The sequence below is a fragment of the Triticum aestivum genome, chromosome 1D, assembly GCF_018294505.1.
Source record: "Triticum aestivum cultivar Chinese Spring chromosome 1D, IWGSC CS RefSeq v2.1, whole genome shotgun sequence".
In the NCBI taxonomy this organism is placed as follows: Eukaryota; Viridiplantae; Streptophyta; class Magnoliopsida; order Poales; family Poaceae; genus Triticum; species Triticum aestivum.
Genome location: NC_057796.1, coordinates 495,943,466 through 495,952,605, shown reverse-complemented (window position 1 = coordinate 495,952,605; position 9,140 = coordinate 495,943,466).

Genomic DNA, 9,140 nt, shown 5'->3' with positions numbered 1-9,140 from the left:
GTATAAGGGCATGGGACAGTGGGTGCACCAGCAGTCCAGCACCATGTACGTAAAGAGGGGCATAAAGTGGTGATTCATAGTTTGTTGCCCCGAGAAACAAACATCCAAGAAACATATCTGGGTTGGTCCCATTTTTGTTCACTCTAGCCACCTACTCCTATGTGTGGATAGCAAATCTAGTCCTGGTCATACCACTGTGTACATCGTTACCCCTATATTTCCCTTTTCGACCAAGAGACCGGTTGGATGACCAGTCTGTACTACTTTCACCCCTTTCCTTCCTGTTTGTACCAAGTCCGATGTACATACTAAATTCCCCCACCCCCACTTTATTTCTTGTTTGAACCAAGTACTCCCTCCGTCCGGAATTACTTGTCATCAAAATGGATGAGAACTAAAATACATCTAGATACATCCATTTCAATGACAAGTATTTTCGGACGGAGGGAGTACAAGATTCGACTCCATGAAGTAGCTTTACCTCTAACAATAGAAGAAAAAAAGGTGACGTTGGACCATCCGATCGAGAGGGGCTGAGAGGTAGAAAATGATGCACATGCAGCAACGTAGCGAGCTGGGGAAGTAGAGCTAAGGCGGTTTCGAATGAAGATATACCTGAAGGTCGTCGGGATGTGGATAGGTGGGCGGCGGGAGGCCAGATCCGCCCACAGGCAACGACGAAGGGATCGGAGGACCTCCCGCGCCGGCGCTCGGCCAGAGATAACGGTGCGGCCGGCAGTGGGTCTCCTCCCTCACTATCGACGACGGCCTAAACACTGCCCCTCCTCCCCTTCACCGGCGGAGGGGGATACGTCCGGATCTGTAACCAGCGGTGAGGCTAGAAAGCCAGTGTTTTTTGAAGGGAGAAAGACAGTGTTACTACCCCTATTTTGTTTAGATCTGGAGAGGATGAGAGTGTGTGAATAGAGCAACCCTAGCAAGCAAGCGCGGACGCTTCGGCCTATATATACGTAGTGGGGTAGTTTTCCTTTTTCACTCCATCAAAACAATCGTTTAAAATTGTGTGCTACTACATGCCAGGTCGCGGTTTTTTTAGTTGTTGATTGTTTTTTGAGATAGCTACCCGCTTGTTCCAAGTGGTGTTACAGTGTGCCAGGTCGCACTTTGTATCATTCAAGTCTGGTACTACAAGTCCCTCCATTAAATGAACAACCACCCCCTCGTAAAAATTGTGAACAAGCCCACGGCTAAAATTAGCGGAAACGTGGGTTGCCCCAACATGCATTATTATTTATATTTTCTACTCCCTCCATTCCTAAATATAAGTCTTTTTTATTAGCCACACCTAAGACAAGAATTTTTTATTAGCAGTGAACCCCACATGTCATAGACACAAAAATTGTGGCAAGATTCCCTTAGGCAAGCCAAAGTGTGTCTAACAATTTGAGCAACTCAGGTTAGGCAAGTGTGGCAAGTGTGGGAAAAATAATGTGGCAACATAAGACAAACATAGTCACAATCCAAACAGCCCTGTAATTTTTTGTGACATGCATGAAAATTTGGTTAGTTAAATTTATAGTCAACATTTGGCAAGGTGCATCAAATCAACACATGCAAGTATCAAAAGGAAAGTCACGGCATGCATGCATGCGTTGTACTCCCTCCGTTTCCAAATATAAGTCTTTTTAGAGATTGCAACAAGTGACTACATACGAAGCAGAATATGTCTACATACGAAGTAGTCCATTTGAAATGTGTAAAAAGACTTATATCGAGTGCAGTGCTTTGATGTGTCGCGTCAACTCGTACAAGACCAAGAAATTTGATTACTACAACGCCCTCTCCCTCGTGGACTGAGCTCCGGTGCCTTAAGTGCACCTGCCTTTGGCTGCATGACAGGAGGGCCAACCACCTGTTGGGCCCACCTGTCATAGACGCAAAGGCAGGAGTAGTAAGTAGAAGCTTTCGCTACACGCTATCCCTCCCGCACGAGGTGGACGGACATGCAGCAGTGGATTCGATACTGTAGAAGTAGGAGTAACATCATTGTTCATCTTCTCGAAGAGGCGAAGAGCCAAGCGCAACCCGAACGTGGCAGTTGCGAACGCTCGCGTGGTGCGGTGCCTTGGAGCACGCATATACTAGCCAGGCTCTTGCATGAGACAAAATTGCTATTGTTTAACAATTAAACTCCATCATCCATTGGTTGATACTCATTCTGCATAGGTCCACGCGCTTAGGCTGGTCATAGTGGGGAGTAACTTAGACTAGTAACATATGCATGTTACTAATCTATGTTACTACCTTTATAGTGGGGAGTAACATATGTGTGGTATCATGCAATGCATCATTTATTAAGATGTAGACTCATTTTTCCTTGAGATGCGTTATGTTATTGTAACATATTATGTTACTCCAAACACCTCTCTCCTCATTAAATACATGCCACATAAGCAAACTTGTCTTGAGATGTGTTATGTTACTTGCTAAGTTACTCCCACATGACTAGCCTTAGCACCGTTTCCTCCTGGGGTCACCAATGTTTATTTGCTAATTAATAGCATTGCTTGCAATGAACTAGCCATTGCAAGTCATTAAAAGCATGCACACCTCTCATCTCTTATTGGTTGATATGTCAAGAAACAATGTAGAAGTTAATGCACCGCACCTAAGTGTTTTGGGACTATTTGGTTTTCGTAAGATGACTTACACACCTAGACGGAGGGAGTAGTATAGCCCTATAAACCGGAAAGGAGTATTTGCCTTTCTAGAGATTTCAACAAGTGACTAGACTACACCGAGTGCAGTACTCCCTCCCTTCCGGTTTATAGGGCTCAAATCTCAAATCTCATGAACCAAGGCATTTTGCGATTGGATGAATGTATCTCGTACTTTACAAAACTACCCTAATTAAACTCATGCATTAATTACGTAGTTCTCTCGTTTTCCTCTCTGCCTTGGTCGCGGTGCACAATATTGAGCACTTGTATATGACTAGCCACTCTATCTACATGCGGGACATTTCAAAGCATCCGGGCCCGCGTGCCATCCACCAAATCACAGCGAGGTGCTACAGTCGAGACTCACCTGTCACTCCGGTGTGGCCGTCATGACTCGTCATATCACAAAACCCACACCTTTACCAGCAGTGGTAAGGTGGCCTCCAAGTTGGACTGGACGAAACAACCATCATTTCACTGGAACGCTCGTTCAAGCCCTTTCTTCCCTTTCTTGAAGAAAACCTCACTCCAGGCTACTCACTTCTGCCATTTTTCTTCTGTACCGACGCAGGAAAGGTGGGCGAATCAGTTATGTTGCTATATTTTCATTCCAAGAATCTTCTTTTTGCGAAGCACCGACCGATTCTCACATCCTATTCTTTTCCCGTTTTCATTGCAATTGTGGTTTCCTTTCGATTGCTTTTTGTTTGTCAGTTCATTGATGGATCCTGGAGCACTAGGCAAAGATTTGCCGGCAGACAACCCACTGGAGACAGCGATCTCCAGGAAGCGAGCACCGACCATCGAGTTGACCATGTTGGCGGGCCAACCCATGGAGATGAAGAACTCCAAGAAACAAGCACTAGCCAAAGAGTTGACGACGTTGGCGGACGAACTCCTCAAAGAAAGTTGGAAGAACAGCAAGGGCCCCACCGTGCCTACCCCAGGAACTCTGATGGCCACCTATGCGAGGCTCACGGCCAAGTTTGAGGAGATAGTCGCCGTTGAGAAGCAGTATTCCCCTGGCAAGGTGATGGCCCCCATCGAGGACGAGGAGATGGCCCCCGGAGGGATGAGATCCCCTGGTGAGCTGCACAAGGTAAAAAAATGGCTTATTACCATAGTTGTGGTTTTTGATTATTTGCAATGTGCTTGCTAATATGTTAGGGTTGTGCAGGTGCCGGTGGACGTCCTTGATGATTCCGGTGTCGCGGCCCGTCCTGTTGGCATCGCCCCGGAGATCGATTCCGATGCCGCTGTCCATCCTGTGGACATCGCCCCAGAGATCGATTCCGATGTCGCGGTCAGTCCTGTGGACATCGCCCCAGAAATCGATTCCCATGCCGCTGTCCGTGCTATGGTCATTGCCCGAGAGATGGATGACAAGAAATAGTTGGTCGCGCTAATCCTTCAGGGTAGTTTGCATTGCCCTGTGTTTAATTACTAGAACGATGCGTTTTATCAAACCATCTTAGGGCTAGTGCACTATCTTGTGTGGGCGGTACTTGCTACTTTTGTTTGATAGTGAATCATGCGAACCCTCTCCGAGTTATGGAAACAGATGTATCCTCACCAGCTTTTGATGTAATATATGGCATGCTTAGATGTAAGTTTGAACTGTTTATCATATCAGTAGGGCTTGTTTGATGATTCTTGGTGTTAGTAGGCTAGCTACTGTGCGAGCTATAGTACTTGCAAAACACTCACCGAAGAGAAACGTTGGGGCTGATGAGCTCGTGGTACGCTTATACTTATCCCTCGTCGATTGACCAATAGCCCTAGCTCCTAAAATTGTAGGCTTAGCGATCGATCAGACAATAGTCGACACAGATACATTCAGGCCTCATTTGGTTCATAGGGTAGGAAAATCGTAGCAAAAGTACAGAGAACGTGCAACACAAAATCATAGCAGTGCAGAGACGTACTCCCTCCGTTCCAAAATAGATGACCTAGGCGGGCTAGTTTGGCCTAGTGGGTTTCAGTGATATGACGTGGTACAGTGCCGTCCAGTCTTCGCGTGTGGTAGCAGTATTGTGGGTACATTAAGTTTTCTTGAAGAAGCGGATTCAACGAAGTCATGATGGTTCCTTCGTCCGAACAACTTACAGTGGGAAAGGTTGGGCCTGCGATACGACCGGGGTAGACCAGGATAATTTTGTGCATGGCAGGTGGACCAGGATGGTCGACGTCCCACATGTCGGCGAATGAAAGTATTCTTTCCGATATAGAGGATGAGCAACGAGTATTCATTGTTTATTTTTGATGAAAGCTATTGTCTCCACTGTTACGACGGAGGAGTGTGAAACACGGCAGCCCAGTGAACTTGGCATGTGCACCACTCCCTCCTTCCTCATGTAATGCCTAGGTTACAACTTTTTCTCACTTTCTCTCTATCTATTTCCTCTCAAATGTTTTTACCTTTCCTTTTTTAGACACAATTGTTTTTATGCCTTTTTTTAGAATTATTTTTTATACCTAGGAGCACGTGTAGAGATGGGCTCTTGTAGAGCCCACTCCTTGACTTTGTCAATGCCTCTCTCTTCTCCACATAAGGAGTACTACTTGCTATGCATGCATGCGGCGGGCAGCTGGCGTCTTGAGGGGCCAGGGCGGTGAGAGCGGGCTCCGGAAGCGGTCCGGACTCCAGCATGGCCCACCTCACATTATCACCATATATTTCTTGGAGTCCGTGCGCGGCGGGCGGGTGATCTCTTCTCCCTCCCCCGTTTCTCTCTTCTTAGCCGACGCCCGCCGAGTGATTAGATTTTGGCTATCGACGGTTTATTCAATTACGGTCCCACATGTCAGTGAAATTGCAAGACAACGCGTGTCCCCTCTGGTGAGCGGCGTGCGAGCCGGACTGTCGGGGGTGCGACGCGTACGAGTCGTAAGTGTGCCGCCTTTTCCTTTAGAACTTGTGAAGCGTAACATTTTTGCGTGATCGGTCGATAGAAATCCAGAACAAAATGATGAGGGCGGTGCTTTCCCGCTCGTTAGGCGGGCTAGTTCGAGTGATATGACGTGCTACAGTGCCGTCCACTTGCTCCATTTTTATGTAAGCAAGAGTTTGCACTCTTACGCGGGAGGAGTGCGAAACACCGCGGATCTGATTTTGATCGAGGGATAACTGTTCCCTGCCACATAATGGAGGACTGTTACCGATTATAGCATGATAGTTAGGGCATCTCCAGCGCTCGCCCACAAATTTACACCGGCATTTGTCCAAGGACACTGATGGATGCCATCCGATGCTGCCCGCATACCTTTCGACAACTATATGAACTAACCGGACGAAATTCGTGCAAACAAAGCAAATTTCAAATTAACCGGATGAAATTCATTACATTTCAAAAACTTTTCCTACAAACTAGACGAAATTCATTACATATTTTGCACAAACCGTACTAGAACCTACTGTAAACCTAATCTAAACGATCGCCGGTGCACGACCACCATGTCCGGCCATGAACCCGAGAAAGCCGGCCATTGCCTTTGCCTCCTCCTCATCTGCCTCGATAACCTCCTCCTCTGGAGCACAAGATTCTGAAGATTTCCGCCTCCACGTCGCCGTCAAGCGGCTAATCGGCCGCCGATGTTTACCCCAGCAAGCTTGCCATCGACTGAGTGGAGTAGCGGTGGCCTTCCTGGGACCAGAGCGGCGGCGACCTACCGTGTACTACTCTTCCTCGCTGCTGGCTGCGCTCGCGCACACGCGCCGACTTCGTGGTCGTGGCGGCGGAGGGCGGCCGGGGGGGGGGGTGCCGGCGATCTCCTTCGTTTGCTCCTGCGACAGTACATCGAAGAGAGCTTTGGAGCGCGCCCGGAGCGGAGCCGCCGATGTCCCTCGTCTGCTCCTGTGACAGTACGTCCAAGAGAGCTTCGGAGCGGCCATGGTTGGAGTGGTGCCGACAGAAGGAAGGGACCGGAGGAGAATAAGTGTGGGTGTTTGGCTATGGCTGGGAGCTGGGGCTCAAGTTAATATAGAGGGTGAATGGCAATGAGCCACGCAACCAAACACACCCCGCATGTTCATACCATTTGTGCCTTTCTGCTTCACTTACTGCGCTACATTACTCAGGTTCGTACGTCCACTCTTGGGTACATGTCCGTCTCGTAGTTCCATTCCCACATGTTCTTCATATAGATGGAACGATCCTTGCATAACACGTGCACCTTGATGCTCGATGTCTCGCGTGTTGGCAAAAGGATGAACAAAGCTCACGTAAAAAAAATAGAGTGGAAGAACATAGATTCCCGACGACCGAGAAGGATCAAGGAACCTCGTGGTGGAGCGTCTGCACTCATAATATTTAATATTATTCAGCGATATAAAATCAACCAATCATCTCCACAGTGGACTGGAAGAGTACGAAGCACCACAGCCCAGTGTAGTTACATCATACTAGTACATGGCTAACCCACGCTATCACCATATTTCTTGGCTTCCGTGCGACACCTATCTCTAGTAATCCAGCAGCCTGTACAGCTTCTCCCTCCTCGTCTCTATCAAAGTGCGGCGGGCTGGCGTTTTTGCCGTCTATAGAGGTCGGTTAACTCATCACATGTTAGTGACATGCCAAGAGCATTCTAAAAAATTCCTTTCACGTTCCGTTTTCAAAAAGAAAAAAAATCCTTTCACGTACGAATTTGACTGTAAGCTTTGAGCAACTTGCATGTCCTATACTGCTCCTGTTTGATACTCTAACTTAGCTAGAGGTTAGACTAACTCATGACTAACCCTGAACTAACTGTAGCCAAAGAGGTGTTTGGTTAGATTGACAATAAATGCACTTGATGGAGAGAGAAAAGTGATTTTTCAGTGGTCCCAATGAGAACTATCTCCAGTTAGCACCTCTTGGGTGGGATAGTTTTTTTTGGTGGGTTCGGTGCAACTTGCTCCAATTTAAACCCTCATGCTTGGATACTTTAGGGCTATTTGAGCCCCAACTAGCTCAAACTAACTCTAACCCATGGATCCAAACAGGGCCTATGGCCAGTCTCGACGCGGAGCAGTCGCGTGCACCGGGAAGCGGCGCTCTCTCGGCCGTCGCGCCACTTCAAAGCCGGCGCCAGTGAGAGGTCGCCTCCGCTCTGGCCGGGCATTAGTGCGGCACTGACGCTCCAGGGCGATGCTGACCGTTTCACGCGGGAAGCGCGCGCTGGCAAGGGAGTATAGGTTTTGAACCGTTTCAGGTGTAGTACTGGTAGTTTGCAAAACTACTCAATTATTGCACTCAGTTTCCTAAGAAATTATGGTAAAAAACGTTACTCCACAGCCCGCTTCCCTTCTCCTTCCTCTTCCACCGCCCGCGCACGTCCGCGGGAAGCGACCGGTCAACCCTTATATAGGAGTGCTAGCACAAAAAGATGCATGCATGACCACTAAAATTTCCATATTAAAGCGCTGCTCCGGCGGGAGTATGGCGTATGTTGTTACCTTCGGCCGGGCTATGGCTACCGGGCGACGGCGACCAGAGAAGAGGCGGCGGGAGGGGAATGAATGCAGCTACTGTTTGGGTTCGCCTTCCGGCTTAAATAAATGCGCAGCATCACGTGTACCCGCGGGTGCACAAATTGTAACATACGTGTCTGCTTAAGTGGGCGTCACGTAACTGGTGTGTGTGTGAGAGATTCTGAGAGACAGAGTGCGTGTGTGCGACTCTACTCTTCGGACATGTACTCAACCTTTTGCATCGGGATATAAGTATAATGGTATTTACTTCAGCTAGTGATTTACGTGGCCATGTTAACGTGGCTGTGTCAAAAAAATGTCACTTCCTGCTCGTGATTTGCGTTATATAATTACAAGCAAGATTCTCGTGCATTGCATGGAACATCAATATGCATTTTTTTACAAAACACCTGTTGTGATTGACCCATGCAGGAGTAATCCCATGTGTAAAAACTAATGATATCTCGAGAATTTTATCGGAAAACTGGTATCTCGAGAATGTCATCAAAAAAATGAAAGATGAGAGATAAGGCGAGGAGGAGTGGAGCGTGGTGGTGACTGGTGGTCGGAATGGGCGGAGGCATGGGGATGGACGGCGCCGGCAGGCGGCAGCGGCCACCATGCATGCTAGATTGTTCCAGAGACTTATTCCTTTTTTAATTGCTGAGCAATGAGGTTGTGGGAGATAATGATGTGGAGAGAGGTGCGGGTATCTTTTGTAAAATTATGGTAGTTTGCTTTCTATCCGTCAGATATAGATCATACGGTCTGTATTACAAGATGGCAGGCACACCATCATCGCCAACTTGTTTTTTTATAAGGGTACAGATGATAAGTTTGCTGACTACTAAAGTAAAGTGGAATTTGTCCATGTTATGCAAGTAAATAAAGGTGATTGTTTATCATACGGGTAAGGTTGGATGAAGGGTGGTAGGAACAAATGCTCCGCCTAGAGCATGTCTGTGTGAGATGGAGTCTTAGTGTGTGTGTGTGAGAGAGAGAGATGT